Source organism: Trichosurus vulpecula, chromosome 4, assembly GCF_011100635.1.
Source record: "Trichosurus vulpecula isolate mTriVul1 chromosome 4, mTriVul1.pri, whole genome shotgun sequence".
NCBI classification, from domain to species: domain Eukaryota; kingdom Metazoa; phylum Chordata; class Mammalia; order Diprotodontia; family Phalangeridae; genus Trichosurus; species Trichosurus vulpecula.
Genome location: NC_050576.1, coordinates 358,871,597 through 358,894,648, shown reverse-complemented (window position 1 = coordinate 358,894,648; position 23,052 = coordinate 358,871,597).

Sequence of the window (23,052 nt, the reverse complement as noted above, 5' to 3'; positions counted from 1 at the left end):
AGGGACATAATTATTTACTGTCTATGTCCTTATGAGAGAATTCACTAATATGTATTTAAAACAACCTGAGAGAGAGAATATTTTTTTAATTTTTAATATTTTATTTAATATATTTAGTTTTCAGCATTGATTTTCACAAGAGTTTGAATTACAAATTTTCTCCCCATTTCTACCCTCCCCCCCACTCCAAGATGGCATATACTCTGGTTGCCCTGTTCCCCAGTCAGCCCTCCCTTCTGTCACCCCACTCCCCTCCCATCCCCTTTTCCCTTCTTCTATTGTAGGGCAAGATAAATTTCTACGCCCCATTGCTTGTGTATCTTATTTTCTACTTGCATGCAAAAACTTTTCTTTTTGTTTTTGAACATCTGTTTTTAAAACTTTGAGTTCCAAATTCTCTCCCCTCTTCCCTTCCCACCCACCCTCCCTAAGAAGTGAAGCAATTCAACATAGGCCACATGAGTATCATTATGTATAACCCTTCCACAATACTCATGTTGTGAAAGACTCACTATATTTTGTTCCTTCCTAACCTATCCCCCTTTATTAAAATTTTTCCCTTGACCCTGTCCCCTTTCGAAAGTGTTTGTTTTTGATTACCTCCACCCCCATCTGCCCTCCTTTCTATCATACTCCCCTTTTTTATCTCCTTCCACCTTTTTTCCTGTGGGGTAAGATACCCAGTTGAGTATGTATGGTATTCCCTCCTCAGGTCAAATCTGATGAGAGCAAGATTCACTCATTCCCCCTCACCTGCCTTCTCCTCTCCTCCAACAGAACTGCTTTTTCTTGCCACTTTTATGTGAGATAATTTACCCATTCTATCTCTCCCTATCTCCCTCTCTCAATATATTCCTCTCTCATCCATTAATTTTATGTTATTTCTTTTAGATATCTTCCCTTCATCTTCAACTCACCCTGAGCCCGCTCTCGCTTGCTCTCTCTCTCTCTCTCTCTCTCTCTATATATATATATATATATGTATATACACACACACATAAATACACACTCATATATATATATGTACTATATATATGTTTAGGTATATATATGTATATATGCATATTCCCTTCCGCTACCCTAATACTGAGGTCTCATGAATTATACACATCATCTTTCCATGTAGGAAAGTAAACAAAACAGTTCAACTTCAGTAAGTCCCTTGCAATTTCTTTTTCTTGTTCTTTTTCTTGATTACCTTTTCATGCTTCTCTTGATTCTTGTGTTTGAAAGTCAAATTTTCTATTCACCTCTGGTCTTTTCACTGAGAAAACTTGAAAGTCTTCTATTTTATAGAAAATCCATATTTTGCCTTGGAGCATGATACTCACTTTTGCTGGGGAGGTGATTCTTGGTTTTAATCCTAGCTCCATTGACCTCTGGAATATCATATTCCAAGCCCTTCGATCTCTTAATGTAGAAGCTGCTAGATCTTGGATTATTCTGATTGTGTTTCCTCAATACTCAAATTGTTTCTTTCCAGCTGCTTGCAATAATTTCTCCTTGATCTGGGAGCTCTGGAATTTGGTGACAATATTCCTGGGAGATTTCTTTTTGGGATCTATTTGAGGAGGCGATAGGTGGATTCTTTCAATTTCTATTTTGCCCAGTGGCTCTGGAATGTCAGGACAGTTCACCTTGATAATTTCTTGAAAGATGATATCTAGGCTCTTTTTTTGATCATAGCTTTCAGGTAGTCGAATAATTTTTAAATTATCTCTCCTGGATCTATTTTCCAGGTCAGCGGTTTTTCCAATGAGATATTTCACATTGTCTTCCATTTTTTCATTCCTTTGGTTCTGTTTTATAATATCTTGATTTCTCATAAAGTCACTAGCTTCCACTTGCTCCAATCTAATTTTTAAAGCAGTATTTTCTTCGGTGGTCTTTTGGACCTCCTTTTCCATTTGGCTAATTCTGCCCTTCAAGGCATTCTTCTCCTCATTGGCTTTTTGAAGCTCTTTTGCCATTTGAGTTAGTCTATTTTTTAAGGTGTTGTTTTCTTCAGTATATTTTTCAGTATTTTTTTGGGTCTCCTTTAGCAAGTCATTGACTTGTTTTTCATGGTTTTCTCGCATCCTCATTTCTCTTCCCAATTTTTCCTCTACTTCTCTAACTTGCTTTTCCAAATCCTTTTTGAGCTCTTCCATGGCCTGAGACCAGTTCATGTTTTTCTTGGAGGCTTTTGATGTAGGCTCTTTGACTTTGTTAACTTTTTCTGGCTGTATGTTTTGGTCTTCTTTGTCACCAAAGAAAGTTTCCAAAGTCTGAGACTGAATCTGGGTGTGTTTTCGCTGCCTGGCCATGTTTCCAGCCAACTAACTTTACCCTTGAGTTTTTCAGCGGGGTATGACTGCTTGTAGAGTTAAGAGAGCTATGTTCCAAGCCGGGGGGGATGCGCCAGCTCTGCCACACCAGCACTCCTCCTTCCCCAAGAATCCCCAACCGTGACTTGACTTAGATCTTCAGCAGACTTTGCACTCCTGCTCTGACCCGCCACTTAATTCCTCCCACCAGGTGGGCCTGGGGCCAGAAGCAACTGCAGCCGTAGCTCTGTAGCTGCCCCACCTCCTCTGCCTCTGGGGCGGTAGCTGTACTGTGAACTCCTTCCACTCCTGCAGCTTTTCCCACTAAGCTTCTCTGTTGTCTTTGGTGTTTGTGGGTTGAGAAGTCTGGTAACTGCTGCAGCTCACCGATTCGGGGCGCTAGGGCCTGCTCCACTTGGCTCCTGGTCTGGTTGGTCTGTGCTACCCACGCTGGGCTCCTTTCCGCTCCACTCTGCTCCCAACTCCATGCGGGATAGACCTCACCCAGAGACCATCCGGGCTGTCCTGGGCTGGAGCCCTGCTTCCCTTTGCTAATTTGTGCTTTCTGTAGATCTAGAATTGGTTCAGAGCCATTTTTTATAGGTTTTTGGAGGGACTTGGCGGGGAGCTCACACTAGTCCCTGCTTTCCAGCCGCCATCTTGGCTCCGCCCCGAGAGTATATTTTTGAAAGTCTGAGTAAACCAGCTATAAATGATTTTTAACATTCCTTGGTCTTGTATTATCCAGTTAATAAACATTCATTGCATGCCTATTATGTGTCTTGAAGGATACTATGTTAGATACAATTGTAAATAAGTAACTGGACCTGCCCTAAAAGACCATATAATGTAGTAATAATAATAATAACAACACATTCATATTGCTATTCAATACAAGTACTGTTTTTCACATTGCTCCCCTTCAAATACTTCATGGTCCAGTCACAGTGACCTACTTTCTAGATCTTTTAGAACTAGAGAGCAGAGTATAAAGGACATGCATTGATCATCTCCTAAAAGAAATCCCCAAATGAAAATTCCCAGGAACAGAGCTTCTAAATAAAGGATTGGAGAGCTTGGAAAATAATATTCCAGAAGGCAAAGGATAGGCTGACATCCAAGAATTACTCACCCAGCAAATCTAAGTACAGTCCTACAGCACAAAGAATGGATCATTAATGAAATAGAAGAGCTCCAAGTATTTCTGATTTAAAGACTAACACTGTGTAGAAACTTTGAAGTTCAAGCAAAGGTGTTAAGAGACACAAAAAATGTAAACAATAAATAATAATAGAGGACTTTAATCTACCCACATTCTAATAGAGGTAATTAGATATTTCCCCTATAGAACTTATCATTATCAAGGGTCATAGAGGGGGTCTAACTTAAAAGAATTGGAAATAGTTTTGTTATGTCTTGATGATCTTCCAAGAAGACTGTAAAGAGAAGGGAAGAGAAATGCAGTAGGGGAGGGAGGCAGTAAAGGAAGATTCAAGAAAATGATCTCATATAATTGGTGGTCAAGTAGACATCTATACAAACAAAGAAGAGGGGTTGGGGTGTAATGACTGACACTTGAGCTTCACTCTATTCTGAACTAGTAAAAAGAACGAAAATGACATGCACTTACACTTACACACATACACAGATGGGGCTAAAATACATTTTACTCAAAATGAAATAGGAAGAAAAGGGAGGAGGGGAAATGTGTGTGGGGGGAGTCAAAAGGATGGTTGATTAAGAGAAGGAATTAGATCTATGCAAAATAAGTCCTAAGGATTTACAAAAATATTGATAGCTTTTTTTGAGGTATCAAAGAATGGGTCTAAGGGATTGACCATATATTAGAGCAGGGCTGTCCAACCTTAAGTTTTTTATTGAAACAATAGACAATATATTTTGATTTGCCGTTTTCATGGGAGCTCTGTGGTAGCTGAGCTTCCATTTACTAAAACATTTATGTAAATTTCCATGCTTGTATGTGGGCGCATAAATCGCCCACAGGCTGCATTTTGGACAGCCCTGTATTAGAGAATGGCTAAACAAGTTATGGTATTTAAATTTGATAGAATACCATCATATTGTAAAAAAAAAATTATGCAGGGAATATTATAAAAGAAATTTAGGAAGAATGTGAACTGATGCAGAGTGAACAAAAAGAAAGAGAAAGATAATTTGTATAAATAAATAATTTTGAAAAATTAGGAACTTCGAATAGTGCAATGATCAGCCATAATTATAGAGGACAAATGATGAAACATTATACTCATGTCCCAACAGAGAGATGAAAGACTCAGTGCAGAATGAAACTATGCACCCTTGCATACATGCACATATATATATATATATATATATATATATATATATATATATATATATATATATATATATATACATACATACAAATATGTGTGTATATCCATATCTATCTACCTACCTATGTCACTATATCTACCTATGTACTTATTTTGCTTGACCATATGAATTTTTAACAGTGTTTTTGTTTTTATTTAACTCTCAATCAATTAAAAGGGCTTGGAGTAGGAGGAAAGGAGAGCAGATATTTGATGATTCACATATATACATGCATGTGTGTGTGTGTGTGTGTAATCTCTTTCCAACAAAAATTTGAATTTAAGCTGATTCTTGAAGAAGGCCAGGGAAGTTGGGAAGCAAAATGAGGAGGAGGGCATTCCAGGAATGGTAGACAACCAGAGACAGGCACAGTATCAACGTATGGAACACTGTGTACAAGGAACAACAAGAAAGCCTATGTTGTTGGGTTATAGCATGGAGGGGAATAAAAAAATAAGAATAATAGAAAGGTAGGAAGGGACCTACTTGTGAGACACGTTATAAGTCATACAGAGAATTTTTTTTTTATTTTTGATCCTGGAGGGAATAAGGAAGCACTGGAGTTTTTTGAGTGGGAGGGTTAAATGGTATACTTTATGAAAATCACTTTGGCAGCTGAATGGAGAAATGATTGCAATAGCGGAGAGGTTTTTGTTTTTGTTTTTGTTTTTAAATAATCAACCTAGGACATAGTAAGCTCTTAAATGTTTGTCCAAGTTAAGGCTTCTGATTTGATGTTTTCCCTTTGGAAAATATTGCCAACTACATTAGATATTACAAATGTGATTAACCAGAATGTTTAGGGATTTGAATGCCTTAGTTAATTGAATCTTCTTTACATGAGATTAACCAGAATTTCTTTTATGTTTCAAAACTTTCTTCTGAGAAACTTTCTAAAATGCATGAATCTGTCTTCTTGTTTGAGTAAACCCAGCATACCACATATTTCTGAGTTATTCTTTGATGCCTGTGAATCTCCAGTGCCTCAGGGTCATCATTCTAAACATCAATAGTGATTTACAGAACTGTGAAAAACGAAGGATACGAGAGTGTGTACTAAATATGTGCTTACCCCAGAGCATCTCCTCTAGAGTTTTGTTTGATTATTTTTCACTTTCTCTCTGACATGAACATATTTACTTGAGATTTATACCACTACCCCCAAGAGTAAACTACGCACACACCAAAAAAATCATGTTAATTGAATATTGAATTAACTGGGGTCTGACAAAATTCCTCTATAAATGCTAAGCACACATGTAAGGCATAGCTAACATTTATACAGTACTTTAAGAATAGGAAATGCTTTATAAATATTATATTATTTTATCCTCATAACAATCCTGAGTGGTAAGTACAATTATTTTCCCCACTTTACAGTGGAGAAACTGAGGCATATAGACTCAAGTCTTCCTAATTCCAACATTCCGTCACTGTTCACACAGCTGTCTCTAACACAGATCATTTCAGTTCCTATGAATATATGTGGTCTTCATTTGCATGAAAAAGTGACTTTAACAAACCTTCACATATGATAGGTGATACCTTATATAATAGAAAAATCTGTTGAAAACAAAATTGAATGAACTTCACAACAGTTTTTTTAAATAACTTTTGGAGAGCATGAAAAGCTATAGAGAATAGAGGGGAAAGTTAACTTTAAAGATACGAAAACCTCTGTGAAACAATTGTTTAGTATCGCCTTGCTTAATGTGTTGCACATAGAGGGCATTTAAAAATACTTGTCAGTTTCCAAACCCAAAGAGGAAGACTTTGATCAAAGTCTAAAAAGGCTTTTCTTAACTTATGAAGTACTAGGAATAAGCTATAAAAATGACATTATTATCACAATTTTCAACAAGTGAAGAAAGAAAGCAAACTGAGGCACCTAATGCAATAACTCTCTATTTCCTTTTTATTAGAAGATTTAAAATTTTCAGATCGACCTTTGCACCATATAACCAGCAATCCTATCTTAGGAATGAAAGGTGGATGCAGGGTGTGGGATTCACATCATTCCAGCAGAAATGCCCTTTTCAATTCAAATACTTAAATGTGAGCTAAGATGTCAAGAGCCCCATCATCAAAGACTCTGAAGCAAACATTGCCATCTGTTTTGCTTTCTTCTATTGGGATGTGTTAGGAAACAAGAATCTTCACTTCTAAGATACATTAGAAGTCATAAAACTCAGATTCAAAATCCCTGCAGGAAGCCTTTCTACTTAAATGTGTTCTGTAATAGGGATCCCCAAAGGACATTGGACTCATTTGGCTACTATTAGACATATATCACTATTTTATCAAAACAATGTACCTCATATTCTAGAATAGCTGAACAATTCAGATACATGGTGGGCTAATTTTTTTTTAATATTTATCTAAATTATAGATAAATAAATGCTAGGACACATTCACTTTGTGGGTCAGGTAATTTAAATATAATTCTCAATAGATCCAAAGAGGCAAAAAAGAAAATAAAGTGTTATGGCTTTATTAGAACTATCCATATTGTTTAAGATTCAAGATTCAGAATTAAATAGGATCATGCAAATAAAGTAAGATAGCATTTGGAATTACTGGAAAAATATATATTTGTCCAATCTGACAAAACATTATAAAATGCATTAAAAATCTCCCCATGGGTTTTCAATTTACCAAATTACATGGGAATTTCAAAACTTTCAGTTCTTATTAACCAAATCCCTAGACATTTTACTTTGATATGATTAAAGGGCAATAGCTTAAAGATCAGGTCAGAGTCCCCAGGGGTGGGGAACTTGTGGCCTCCAGGGCACATGTGGCCCTCTAGGTCCCCATGTATCTTTAAGAGAGGTAGTAGTATTGAATGGGATGGATAATTGTGAAGACTTCACAGGGTATGTCTAATGGAGAGGTTTTGGGATTTGGCCTTGTAATTTTGGAAGGCATGCCCTTACCCCTCTCTCTCAGATGTTAGAAGATAATGAACTTCCTGTGAGCTATTTCTTCTCTGCTTCAGGAAGGTCTCTCCTCCCCTCCCCACACCCCATTTCTTCTCCTAGACTTTCAGATGCCACCCAGGCAGTTGAGTTCTGATAGGGAAAAACCTGAATGGACCAGATCAACCTTGGTCCTCTGTGTAGTTTTCCTGCCTAGACTGTAAGCCCACCTTTCAGCCAATGGTGAGAAGGGATAGAGGTGGGTGGGAATATTTTCATTAAGACTATAAATTAAGGCAGATTCCCTTTTTACCTCACCTCCTCCATTATGGGGTTGTGCCCAAATCTTGCAAGGTTTGTGAAATAAATTTACTTTGTGTCTCCTAAGGATGTCTCTCCTATTATTTAAAAATCCTGTCCCATATAGTTTGTTCTTCTCAAAAATGACCAGTAAGGTACGTTTTGGAGATTCAGAAGGAAATCCCTTTCTCTTGAGATTCTTAGTGGTGAAAGCAGCCCTCTGCTTACACATTAGCTTAGCCCCTTCCAAGTAAATATTTAATAAAAGAAAAAAACACAAAAATCTATTACAAATAATTAGTAAACCCATTTCTTTAACCAAAACAGAAAATGGAGGATTGTAGTATTAGTTCATACCGGAAAGTACTTAGGAGTGAATGAACATTTTTCAAGGAGGGAGATGAAAAACCAGTTCAAATCAAGAGAGAGACTCTCATCTCACATGTGGGAGATATTTTTATGAGAGATGTTTAAATACATAGCATGCAACATGAAAACACTCAGTACTTTTAAGACTAGTGAGCATGAAAAAGGGAGAATTTAAATAAAAGAAGGAAGGAAATAAAAAAGGAACAAAGAAAGGAAAGAAAGAAGGAAGGGATTATGGAATCATGTATTTATTAATTGCCTACTGTGTGCCAGGCATTTTTCTGTGTGCTTTACAAATATTATCTCACTTATTTCTTGAATACCTTTACATACCTGGGTATTTATGTGCTATAATTATCCTCATTTGACAGTTGGGAAAACTGAGGCAGAAGTTAAGTGACTTGCCCAGGTATACATAGCTAGTAAGTGTCTAAATCTGGATTTGAACTCAGGTCTTTCTGACTCCCAGCCCAGAATGCTATCCAGTACAGTGGATGGTTATGAAAGACAATAATGTATTTTATTTTTACCTAGAGTTGATCTTATATTAGGACACATTATTTGTTCATCAAATTGATGCACTTTATGTACTGGAATAGCTGACCAATTAATATTTAAAAAAAAAACAAAGTAGTATCTAATGAAACCACTACATAGAAGATACATATATCAACTAATACTTTGCTATTACACTCAAACACTAAATTCCGACTTGTCTGAATATGGAAAATATGAATGTATAATGACCAGGAACAGGTGGCATTCTTCCTCAAGGGAAATATGTCTCTCCTTTTTACCATTTCTTGTTTGAAATTTCAACAGAAAATAAAAGTCTAGGATTTAAGGGGATAGTACAAATACATTATACCTAAATTTCTTATTTTCCTGCTCTAAATAGACCATGATCTCCTGTCCTCTTTTCACTTTTCCCCCTCTCTCCAGAATGCAGCTATCTTCTGTTTATGTGTGTACATGTGTGGGTGTGTGGGTGTTTCTGTACATTTTATTTTCCATCTCCTCTACTTGGTTAAACTCCATGTACATCATACTCTTGTACTGGGTACCCTCTGGTGCCTACATGCATACCCTTTTTCATTATCTTTTTGAGCATTTCTTTTCTCTTTGGATTATAAGGTCCTTGAGATCAGAGACTGTCCTTGTTTTTCTTATTTATGCTCAAACTCTTAGTGCAGTGCCTGGCACATAGTAGGCATTTTAAAATGTTTATTGATTATTGACTATCCACAGAGAAGCCTTTTTCAACTTGGATTCTGTACAGGGTCTCCTCCCTCATAGTGGAAAATACCATTGGTAAACTTGTATCTCCTTGTTTTATGCCTCACTAAAGTTTATGATTAGAGGGCTGTTCAATCCTTTTATTTCCGTTAGGTCATTCAAGGAGTCTGGGATGATTTTGACATATGACTGAGAAGTATCTTGTTGAAAAAAAAAGACTTCTTAAGGCACCATTGCCTTCTACTAACCTAAATACTAGAAGCTGTAGCATGCAGTGGTCACACCCCACACCGTTTTAGCAGGCAGGTTAAACTAGGTTAAGGGTAGCTGGTAGGCCTCAAAGCTGTCAGTGAATTAGAGGAATGTGTACCTCAAGCATGGGAAGACTTCCCTAAGCAGAATGGGAAGATGAGAAAAATTTGTTTCAATGGCCACGAAATCAGCTGAAACAGACACTGTGGAGTGCTTAGAGCTTGGTCAGACATTGAAGACACCAAGGTTATCCGCTGCATCCTGGGCCATTGCCAATCATCTTGACTATTTTATCTTGCTACTAGAATTTGATGTCTCTGGAAGAGAAGGTGAAGCTGGCAACTTTGTGCAACTCCTCCTTCAAATCCAATTTACATTCACCTGAAAGTCCAGATATCTCGTGACGCCATTGGTCCTCTTCATAAACTAAGGAAGAACAAGAACAGTAAGGATACTGGTGGAAGAGACATGAATGGAGTTGACTGACTTCAGCAGTTGAATAGTCAGCTTCTTCACTTATGAAACTAGAACATCCTCTTTCCCAGTGGGAAAGCCTTTTTTGCAAATTCAAATCCCTAACATCCTACAGGGAGAATTTCTTGCCCGAAGCCTGATAGCAAAGAGGTTAGCTAGAGTTTAATCTAGCCATTTAAATACTGCAGTAGAATTTACCATCACTAAAATTTCTTCTTTGGAACTTAAGTCTTGAAGATACATACCTATAAAAATGAAAAAATAATGCAACACTTAGAATAATTGTTAATTATTTATTATATACTGCCAACACTATCCATTGAATATGAAAAACTTGATAACTTTCTACTGTCTGGAAATAATGCTTTTGTATGAGGAAAAGTGACTTGCAACATTTTTTGGGAGGGGGCTTCATATTGGAGCATGTATATACATGTATGCATATACACATATTAGTGCATATATATGTGTATTGCTTGTATGCATAGATATGCATGTAGAAAGATATACACACAGATACAAACAAGATGTCAAAGTATTTATTAGGTTGTTATCATTCCCTTTTCCTAATGCTTCTGCTGACAGCCAAAATTGAAAACCTACTGAGTTTCCTCAGCATCTTACGTGAAGTAGATACCGTGTGTCAGATACTGGGCTGCTGTCACAGGTTAGGCAGTCACTGCGAGGGGAATGGAAGAGTGCAATCATATCTGAAACCAGCACAGTTGTCCAGGGCAAACTGGATAAACCAGGGCTAAAGATTTTTCTTCTGACCTCCATTGCACTGCATAAAGTTCTATGCCTCCAAATCACTTCAGCAAACAGAGTGGCTCTTTTAGAGCTTATGTGAACTTGGATTTCTAATTATGCAAATAGAATGCTGGGGATTTAGCTCACTCTACCTTGACTGCAAAATATATAAATAAATTAATGAGATATATAACCATATATAAATTCCGTGTCTTGAAAATACTTGGGAGTTTTAAGACTGTGACTAGTTGGATGGAAAATAATATGTTTTCTCCTGGGTTTGCTATTGATCAGGCAAAATGTTTTGTTTTCAAATCTGACAAAATTCTCACTTCAATCTAATGACATTCTTTCTAATAAAAGACATAGCAGAAAAATACTATAGAAAAAATATTTTGGTTTGTGACTCCTTTGGTGTACTAAGTGAATATGAATTTCATATTGAGAGGCTTGTGGAAAGTTACACTCTAAAAAGATAGATTCTGTGACCATGGTTTACATGGGCAGTGCCAGGCATAAGCATATTTTCTAATACCTCAAAAAGAATGAAGGGTAGAAGTGAAGAGCAAATAAGAAATAAGATAAGGGAAATCATTTGTAAAATCAAGATTTTTGTTTAAAAGCCATGCTCCATGTCAAATATTTGCTATTTGTTATGATAAGGATAGTCTGAGTAGGGCATGTTTATAGACTAGGACCTTGAAATGTCCAAGGGAGTTGTTGTTGCCTCTGGACCGTCAAACTTCTAAGGCTAATTATGTCTAAAGATTAAAAAAAAAAGTAGGTTGGGTTACTTCTGCCAAAGAAAGATATCAATTAATTGCAGCTCTTAGCTAAGTTCTAGCTGGGGTATCTGAGCTTACCTACAGAAGTGCCAGTTATTCAGAGGGAAGCACTGAGGCTCATCTCACAGCTCATGTCAAGGTGACCCCTCTGATCAAACTTTCTTTGGGGGTGTTTGAAGTTAATGAGATGAGGTAGAGGCAGAGTGGTATTAGCATACTGAGTTTTAGCAAGGCTATAGCTTTCTTAAGGACCAAGCCTTTAACCCAGATCACACTGGTTCTCACCCCAAGTTGTCCAACAATAGGTCCCAGGCCAAACCCCACTTGTCAGTTTGGGCCCTGACTGACTCAGAGTGAATGTAAATAGGAATTGTTTCCCTTTTGGCCAGAAACCCTGAGGGTCTTCCCCTCCCAGTTTGATTTGTTCTTTTCTAGGCTAAGTTAAAGAGGCCCTTCTTTGCTTTATTTCTATCTACCTATCTATCTATCATCTATCTATCTATCTATCTGTCTATTTTTTAAATTTTTTTTGCCTAGCCCTAAAGATCTTTACTTTAAAAGGGCAAGGTCTTCCAAGGCATCTGGGCTTCTCTCCTGTTTCCCTAATGTATATCTGGCCACTGGACCTAGATGGCTCTGGAGGAGAAAGTGAGGCTGGTGACTTTATAAAGACCTTCCTCACTTAAGTCCAATTTACTTGCATGTTATGGCATCACCTCCATGATGTCATGGTCCTCTTCGAGAACATACAAACAACAGGTAAGCATGCCCTAGGGATTAACCATGTGGAAAATAAGTAGTCTCATCTTTGGGGGGCATATGGAGAAGATTGAGACAAATTTGGTTGACTACCTGGCAGCCATCTGGAGGGTCTATCCTTTGCTGGACACTACAAAACATTGTTCCTTTATCATTGTAGAATGTGAAATCTTACTGATCTATATATTGGCAGGATCATTACAATGTTTCCTATAATGTGTGTAAATTTAGGTTCCTAGGTGATCTACTCTCTAGCTGCAGAGAAGTCACTGGTGGCTGAAGGGAATAGAGCATAAGGAATCTTGCTTATAGTTGCTCCTTGATTTTTCAGTTTTTGTTTGTTTGTCTGCCTGTTTTAAATCACAGTCTCAATCTTTATAAAGCTCCTGGGCTATTCTTTTTCTTACCTGCTTGCCTTATTCAGATAATGTGAGTAATCCAAAGCCTGAAGAGACTAGTCACAAAGGAATATTTTCTTACTGCATTAATTCAGTTTCTCAAATCTATACTCTTTCTTCTTCCGTTATGTACTTTGGGCCTAACAAATAACTGTAGAAGACATAATTCCAACTTTGTCCCTTTAATATAATTATTCTTTAAATGAACATTCACAATAATCTTAGTCAACCCCTTCAATTGATTAACTGAGGCATCACTGAGGAAAAAAATAGTGAATATTCCCACAAAAATCCTTAGTATACTTTCAGTGATACAAACAAAAAATTGTAAACATTGCTGTTGGATTTTACAAAACTGATACAAAGAAAAAAATCATTTTTCACATGACTTTATGACAGTGATATTTTTTCATGACTTTGTGACCAAGAGAAGTCACACACAATTCAGAATGAAGTCACATTCTGTTTCAAAGTCAAATTTTGTTTATATAACTATATTTTATTGATTTCATATAAACTAATAAAATTACTTTATTAAATATAGATGTGTTTTCAGGTTTAAACAGGTTATTTTCAGTAATCTATGTTGGACTTGGGGGAAAATAAAATAATGCAAATCTGTTAGATGACAAAGAGAATGAAATATATTGCCAATATAACTACTACAAAGAATTTTAAGATCATTTTAGAAGAGTTCATATAAGCCATGCACTATAACTCGTCATTTAAAAAGAATGATGAAATGTACTTACCTAATTCAAAAGCCTACAAAGCCTATAACACCAGTTTTAATTTAGGACCTCCTTCTCTGAGTCAAAAACAATCTTTCCATTTTCTTATAGCACATTCTCTAGGCTCTCTCTTCCTTTTCCTTTCATTATATTATCCAATTTTATCATAATTACTTGCATACAAATATAATACCTCCTGTGAGATTAGAATCTATCCGAGGAACAGGCCTATTTTTATTGTGTGATAAGAAATTATAAACATGAATACAAAGAAGCATGGAAAGACTTACATGAGCTTATGAAAAGCCAAGTAAACACATAAAAAAGTATACATGTTGATTATAACAAACGTGGCCTTAAAGAAGCGATATTTGTATTTTGTATGAGCAGAGTTTTGCTTTTTGTCTCTCCTCATTAGACTGTGAGCTATTTGAAGGCAGAGACAGTCTTTTGCCTTTTTTTGTATCCCCAGAGCTTGGAATGGTACCTGGTACATAATACGTGTTTAATAAATGCCATTTTACAGACTGAAAAAGAGGAAAAAAAAGAAAAAAAAGAAGATATTTATAGATGTGGGGAGGGTCACAGTTATGGAATATTGAATAAATTTTCAGATTTTCTTGACATATTGGTCAGTTTTTCTGATTTTTTTCCCCTCTTTTTCTCTTTTTTAAAAATTTTATTTTGCAAAATATACATTTTCTATGTGATGGTCTTCTGGTAAGAGAAAGTAAAAAGGTGAGAGGTACTAGGAGAAATTTAGGCATTGTGAAAACAAAAGATGGCAATAAAATATATCTGTTAGAAGAAATTATTCATATCCTTGGGTAATTTATCAATTAGGGAATGGCTCTTGTTCTTAGAAATTCAAAATCAGTTACTTATGTATGTTGGACATGATTTCTTTATCAGAGTCACTTGTTCCAAAGATTTTTTTTACCAGTGACATATTTCCCTTTTAATCTTACCTGCATTTTTTTGTTTGTGCAAATATATTTTTTAAATTTTATGAGGAAATTTGACCCTTTTATCTTCTGTGATCCTATCCTATTCCTGTTTGAACATGATCCTTTCCTCTTTCCATAGTTCTGCAAGGTAATTGCTGATTATTCTCAGTTCTACTTAATTCAACTCTGATTTCTCTCCTAATTTCCAGACTTACATTTACACTGTCTAAGGAACCTTTAAACTGGATGTCCCATAGACATACTAAATTCCACATATCATAAACTAAAATCATTATCTTTCCCCAACCCCAGTGTTCTCTTCCTATGGTAGTAAACAACATCATTTCAGTCACTTACTCTCACAGCCCATTTGAGATCTTCAATTCCTCTGTCTAAACTTCCATATTAAATCTACTGTCAAATATTGTCAATTCTGCATTTGTAACATTCATTGTATTAGCCCACTTCTCTAATCTGACACTACCAAAACTTTGGTACAAGTGCTTATCCTTTCATATATGGACTATTATAATGACCTTCTAAGTAGTCTCTCTGCTTCAAATTTCTCCCCAATTCAGCCATTCTTCCACTTAGCAGTCAAAATTATCTAGCTAAAGTGCATGTCTGCTTGCATCACCCTTTACTCAATAAACTCTAAAGGTTCCCTATTTCCTCCAGGATCAAATATAAAATCATTTGTCATCCAAAGCCCTTGATAAACTGGCTCCTTTTTACCTCTCCCCCCTTCTTACATCTTATATTTCCCCTAAACCCATATACATTGTAATTCACTGATAATGACCTCTTTACTACTTCTTACACAAACACTCTTTCTTGTGACTCCAGGCATTTTTTTTTTCTGCTATGTCTAGAATTCTTTTCTTTCTCTTCTCTACTACTTCCCTTACTTCCTTCAAATCCCAACTAAAATTCTGCCTTCTACAAGAAATCTTTCATAATCTCCCTTAATTCTAGTGCCTCCTCTCAATTGATTACCTCTAACTTTTATGTTGTACACATCTTATTTGTACATAATTATTTGCCTTGTGTCCCCCAATTAGATTATGAGTTACTTAGGAGTAGAGGCCGGTTTGGGTGTTCTCATGTCTCTGTGTGCACGTGTGTGTTTCTCCCCCCCCCCCTCTGTGTGTGTGTGTGTGTGTGTGTGTGTGTGTGTGTGTGTGTGTATGTATGTACTGCCTTTCTTTGTATTTCTAACATTTAGACCAATTCTTGATATGCAGGAGGGTCTTAATAAATGCTTATTTAATGACATAGGAGTATTGAAAATTATTTGAATTGTGGAGGACAAAGCTTAAAGAGATTGTTTGTCCAAGAGAACATGTGTTTTTGAATGCTTGAGAATTTAAGAATCAGGGTTTAGCAAGAAGTCAGTAGCAGGAATGGGAATAAATTTGCAATAAGAAGACATAATGATTGTGAATGGATTAGAAAATGAGACAGAAATATAATAGGGATAGAGTCATTGACAAGAATATATACTAGACCAGAAAAAGAGTGAATACAGCTTATTAATGAAATTCTTGTCTTCTACTACTTATTTATATCAAACATTTGGTGATCTCTTTTTAGAGTTTCTCTTAGTGTAAATTTAGAGATATGGAAGGGTATTAACTAGGGAATGGAGCATGGGTGAATTTGACAAGTTCATGACAGACGGGACCTTGGTGCTCATCTAATCTAATGTTTTCATTTTGTAACAGAAGAAACTGAGACCCAGAGAGATAAAGTGATTTTTATGAGGCCATAGTTCTAGCTGAAAACAGAATCAGGACTTGAAATTAGGTTGTCTGACCATAGTGTCGTTGTTATCTTATAACATTACACTGTTGCCATAGTCAAAACTGAGGCAAGAAGTAACATTCCATAATAATGATGAAAATTTGAAATTATGGAAGAAGAGAGACATTAAAGCTGGGCAAGAAAATTATGGGCAGATTTATAGTAAACAATTTATAACTATGAAGTGAAAGTACTGTCAGCAGAGAAGAAAGCCGACTTCTCTCTCCTCTGTCTCTGTCTCTTGTCTCTCGTCTCTTGGTATCTGTCTGTGTCTGTGTCTCTGTCTGTCTCTTTCTCCCCCCTCACCAACTCACATAGGCTTAATCACATCCTTTATTCTAATGACTCCAAAGATCTCCATTTTGAGCCCTAGTCTTTCTCCTGTCCTCCAGCCACACATCAACAGCCGCTTATTGTATATTCTGAGTTAGATGTCACACAGACATTTCAAACTCAACATATCAAAAACTAGAATATATTGTTTATCCTCCATATCTATTTTCTTGCCAAATGTTGTCACATCTGCCTCCATAACATTTATGGCAAACAACTGTTTCTTTTCACTCAGAAAACCACAATGCAAGTTCCGTTTCTCATCAGTTTTCATCTGGATTATTAAAATAGTCACCTAATTGGTCTCCCTCTTCCCCCTTTACAATACAACCTTCACATAGCTGGGTATCAGCTATTATTCTTGCCTAGAATTTACTCTCTCCTCATCCCTGTAGTTTCTCAGAATACTTGATTTCCTTTAGCATTCAATTCATCGTTTGCACCATATGCTTCTTTCCCTGAATATTGCCTGACATCTCTACCTTATATATTTCATTTAAAACTTTTGCTGTATTAACTGATATGCCATCATCTGGACTTTGAACTAATTTTTTGAAGGCTGGGACTCATCACTTCTGTATTTGTATCCATGGTGTCTAGTACAATTCCTGGCACAGATTAGGTGTTTAAGGGATTCATCTGATTGATGGATACTTGAGATGATGTAGAGACAAGAGGAGAGAGATTTGATGATTTTATATGAATAAAGAGAATCTAAACATTGTAATGATGATGCTACTTTCTTACTAATTTGTTACCCTAGGATTAGATGATTATTGATTTAGAGTTATAAAAGACCATAATGACCAACAAATCCAATCCCCTCTTTTTACATAGCAAAACATGGACCAGAGAGGTTAAGCAATCCTAGCCCAATTAGGGGGATATTTGATATCTTTAGCAGGATCCAAATTCAGGTGTTCCTTATTCCAAATGCAGTTCTCCACCTAGCACTTAAATCTAAAATAAGAAACACATGCTTATTTATTTGAAACATCTATGTTGGGAATACATAAATCTGTGCTTGCACATATCCAGGATTTGTAGCTATAAATACCTATTTCCTCAGGGTATTATTAGTGGGTTAATACTTTAAACAAGCTTCTGGGTTTAACACATTTAGATTTTTACAAAATCAATGTTTGAATTAATGTACAATTTTTAAAATAAACATAGTATAAGCATGGTATCTAGCCACTAGGCAAATTTCAATTGCCCTAAGTTACTAATAATAGTTCACCTTTATATAGTGCTTTAGAGATTGCAACATACTTTCCTCCCAACTATCCTGTGAAGTATATAGTGAAAATATCATTCCTTTCTCCCTGGCACTAGCCAATGACAAATGAGGAAACTGCGAGTCTGAAATGCTAATTGATTTTCCCATACTTTATTAAATATCAGAGCTAGGACCCAGAACTAAGCCCAAGTGCAGTGGTCCTTTTAAGGGAGAGAAATGCATATTGATAGTCAATTAGTAGTCTGTCAAGAGGATTAGTAATTCTTAGGATGAATTTTCTTTCCCCTCATCCCACTACTCTTATTCCAATATCACTCCTTCATGTGTTATTATACTAAGGGCAGGAGGGAAAAGGTATTGTATTAGACTGAGAGCATCCATGTCATGGCTCATGGCTCAAGTTTATTTAGATTTGCTTGTTTCCTGCATTGGTATCTGAAATCCACTTTTATGATCATATTTAAACCTTATTCATCCTCTTCCTCTTTTAACTGGTTTAGGGAATACCTACTTACATGGAAGTGGAACAAGAAACATTAAATGAATTCCTTAATTAAAATATTCCTGTAGAGTTAAATCTTTACACTCTTAGCTCAGACAAAAGAAAATGGCAAATGTCTGAAGATATTTTTATTACTTCATTTGAGCAGATTGCAGCATCTGGTTCATGCTCCATAAACTGTATCAATAGACAAATAAATACAATATGCTATCTTGAATCATAAACCAATCCTTAATGGTATTCTAGATACTGGATCATAAAGATATCTTTATAAACAAACTCCCTTTTCTTTTCAAGACTGATCATATTACCAGGATGGTACTTTTGAAGGAAAACAAAGAATCTAGTTTCCGAAGAGAAAAACTATAACATAAACATCTACCACATATGTTTTAAAATTTCATTTTGAAGAATTTTAAAAATGATTTAAACATCAGTAACAATGGGAAAAATTGTAGATGAAGTGCAAAATATCGATTATATTTCGCTGAGGATAAAAGATTAGATCTGGAAGGGACCTCAGAAGCAATCTAGTTTAATGGCTTCATTTTACAGAGAAGGGCACTGAAGGCCAGGACTGTTTTTTTTTTTTTTTTTGGCCTCTCTCTTGACTTTTGGCCAGTTTCAGAAAGGTAGTATGGGTCAGATAGAGGATGTTAAGCCACCATTTTTGAATCCACAGTTAGCTCTCTTTCTACTGTGCCACACTAACTGCTATATAGTTTCAGATATATTTCTGTGACCCAAATTACCTTTTGATCCAGATTATAAGTAAAATTTGATATGTGGTGGTAGAAAGTCAAACCTAATTGTTGAATGAAAAATATTTTGAAATTTTAGTCATTAATGGATAAATATTAGAATGTGCTCCTTCATACTCTCAGAACACAGGATGAGAGAATGGATAACAAATTTAACTAGGAGCAGACAGAAAAAGGGATGGACACCCCATGTAAGCAACATGTGAGTGAGGTCATTACATTTCTAAGCTCCATGCATTTTCTCTGGCTGACCCCATTCCTGGAACAGTCTCCCTACTCTGTTTCCCATACCTTCCTTGTTTCATTTAAATCCCAACAAAAATCTCATCTTTTATTGGAAACCTTCCCCAATGCTTCCCAATTCCAGCTCCTTCCCTCTGTTAATTATTTCTTCTTTTTTCCTGTATGTAGTTTCCTCTGCATGTGTGTATGTGTGTATATTCACATATATACATATGCATACATACATACATTATATATAAATATTTTTTGCCTGTTTCCCCCCATTAGATTACAAACTCCTTGAAGGCAAGGACTATCTTTTGTCTATTTTTGTATCCCCAGCATGCAGCATAGTTCCTGGCATACAGTAGGTGCTCAGTAAATGCTGGTTGATTAACAGTCTTCATATAAACATATGATCAAATGCTTGTCATTCTTTAAAATGGCATAATATAGCTTTCTCACAGATATTTATAATGCCTATCCTCAAAATTCATTAGGCTACTTATCGCCTTAGGTTTTTTAAAATCAATTTAATCTATTAGAAGTCCCCTTTCTTAATTTTACTAAGGTTATTTTTTTTAAATTTAAATTTATTTATTTAACATATTTGGTTTTCAGCATTGATTTCCAAAACAGTTTGAATTACAAATTTTCTCCCCATTTCTACCCTCCCCCCCACTCCAAGATGGCTTATATTCTGGTTGCCTTGTTCCCCAGTCAGCCCTCCCCTCTATCACCCCCCCTCCCCTCTCATCCCCTTTTCCCTTCCTTTCTTGTAGGGCAAGATAAATTTCTACGCCCCATTGCCTGTGTATCTTATTTTTTAGTTGCATGCAAAAATGTTTTTTGTTTTTGAACATCTGATTTTAAAACTTTGAGTTCCAAATTCTCTCCCCTCTTCCCTTCCCACCCACCCTCCCTAAGAAGTCGAGCAATTCAACCTAGGCCACACATATATCTTTATGTATAACCCTTCCACAATACTCATGTTGTGAAAGGCTCACTACATTTTGCTCCTTCCCAACCCATCCCGCTTTATTGACTTTTCTCCCTTAACCCTGTCCCCTTTCCAAAGTGTTTGTTTTGATTACCTCCACCCCCATCTGCCCTCCCCTCCATCATCCCACCCCCCTTTTATTTTTTTTTATCTTCCTCCCTCTTCTTTCCTGTGGGGTAAGATACCCAACTGAGTATGTATGGTATTCCCCCTCAGGCCAAATCTGATGAGAGCAAGGTTCACTCATTCCCCCCTCACCTGCCCTCTCCCCTCCTCCCACAGAACTGCTTCCTCTTGCCACCTTTATGCAAGATAATCCACCCCATTCTATCTCTCCCTATCTCCCTCTCTCACTATGTTGCTCTCTCATCCCTTAATTTCATTTTATTTCTTTTAGATATCTTCCCTTCATCTTCAACTCACCCTGTGTCTGCTCTCTCTCTTTTACATATATGTATATATACATACACATATATATACACATACATATAAACACACATATAAATATAAAAACACACACACACATACATATATACACATACATACATATACACATAGATACATACATACACATTCATATATATATATATATATATATATATATATATATATATATATACACATACATAAACATATATATGCATGTTCCCTTCAACTGCCCTAATACTGACGTCTCATGAATCATACACATCATCTTTCCATGTAGGAATGTAAACAAAACAGTTCAACTTTAGTAAGTCCCTTGCAATTTCCGTTTCTTGATTACCTTTTCATGCTTCTCTTGATTCTTGTGTTTGAAAGTCAGATTTTCTATTCAGTTCTGGTCTTTTCACTGAGAAAGCTTGAAAGTCCTCTATTTTATTGAAAATCCATATTTTGCCTTGGAACATGATACTCAGTTTTGCTGGGTAGGTGATTCGAGGTTTTAATCCTAGCTCCATTGACCTCCGGAATATCGCATTCCAAGCCCTTCGATCTCTTAATGTAGAAGCTGCCAGATCTTGGGTTATTCTGATTGGGTTTCCACAATACTCAAATTGTTTCTTTCTGTCTGCTTGAAGTATTTTCTCCTTGATCTGGGAGCTCTGGAATCTGGCGACAATATTCCTAGGAGATTTCTTTTTGGGATCTTTTTGAGGAGGTGATTGATGGATTCTTTCAATTTCTATTTTGCCCTGTGGCTCTAGAATATCAGGGCAGTTCTCCTTGATAATTTCTTGAAAGATGGTATCTAGGCTCTTTTTTTGATCATGGCTTTCAGGTAGTCCAATAATTTTTAAATTATCTCTCCTGGATCTATTTTCCAGGTCAGTGGTATTTCCAAGGAGATATTTCACATTGTCTTCCATTTTTTCATTCCTTTGGTTCTGTTTTATAATATCCTGATTTCTCATAAATCACTAGCTTCCACTTGCTCCAATCTAATTTTTAAAGTAGTATTTTCTTCAGTGGTCTTTTGGATCTCCTTTTCCATTTGGCTAATTCTGCCTTTCAAGGCATTTTTCTCCTCATTGGCTTTTTGGAGCTCTTTTGCCATTTGAGTTAGTCTGTTTTTTAAAGTGTTGTTTTCTTCAGTTTATTTTTCAGTATTTTTTTGGGTCTCCTTTAGCAAGTCATTGACTTGTTTTTCATGGTTTTCTCACATCCTTCTCATTTCTCTTCCCAATTTTTCCTCTACTTCTCTAACTTGCTTTTCCAAATCCTTTTTGAGCTCTTCCATGGCCTGAGACCAGTTCATGTTTTTCTTGGAGGTTTTTGTTGTAGGCTCTATGACTTCGTTGTCTTCTTTAGGCTGTATGTTTTGGTCTTCTTGGTCAGCAAAGAAAGAATCCAAAGTCTGAGACTGAATCTGGGTGCATTTTCGCTGCCTGGCCATATTCCCAACCAACTAACTTGACCCTTGAGTTTTTCAGTGGGGTATGACTGCTTGTAGATTACAGAGTTCTATGTTCTACGTTTGGGGGGGAGGTGCCAGCTCTGTCAGAGCTGCACTCCTCCTTCCCCAAGAACCCCCAGTCCAGACTGGGCTTAGATCTTCAGCAGGCTGTTGCACTCCTGCTCTGATCCGCCACTTAATTCCTCCCACCAGGTGGGCCTGGAGCCGGAAGTAACAACAGCTGTAGCTGCCCCCCCCCTCCGCTGCCCCCGGGGCTGGAAGCCGAACTGCGAACTCCTTCCACTCCCGCAGCTTTTCCCACTAACCTTCTCTGCGGCCTTTGGTGTTTGTGGGTCGAGGGGTCTGGTAACTCCCGCAGCTCACATATTCAGGGCGCTAGGGCTCCCTCCACCCGGCTTCTGGTGTGGATGGTCCACGCAGCTCATGCTGGGCTCTGCTCCACTCCGTTCCCAGCTCTCAGCTCCCAGCTCCGTGTGGAATAGACCTCACCCAGAAACCATCCAGGCTGTCCTGGGCTGGAGCCCTGCTTCCCTCTGCTGTTCTGTGGGTTCTGCCATTCTAGAATTGGTTCAGAGCCATTTTTTATAAGTTTTTGGAGGGACTCGGGTACTGAGCTCACTCTAGTCCCTGCTTACCAGCCGCCATCTTGGCTCTGCCCCCCCCAAGGTTATTTTTTTTAATATTTTGTACCTTTTCTTTTAGTTTTAATAGTTC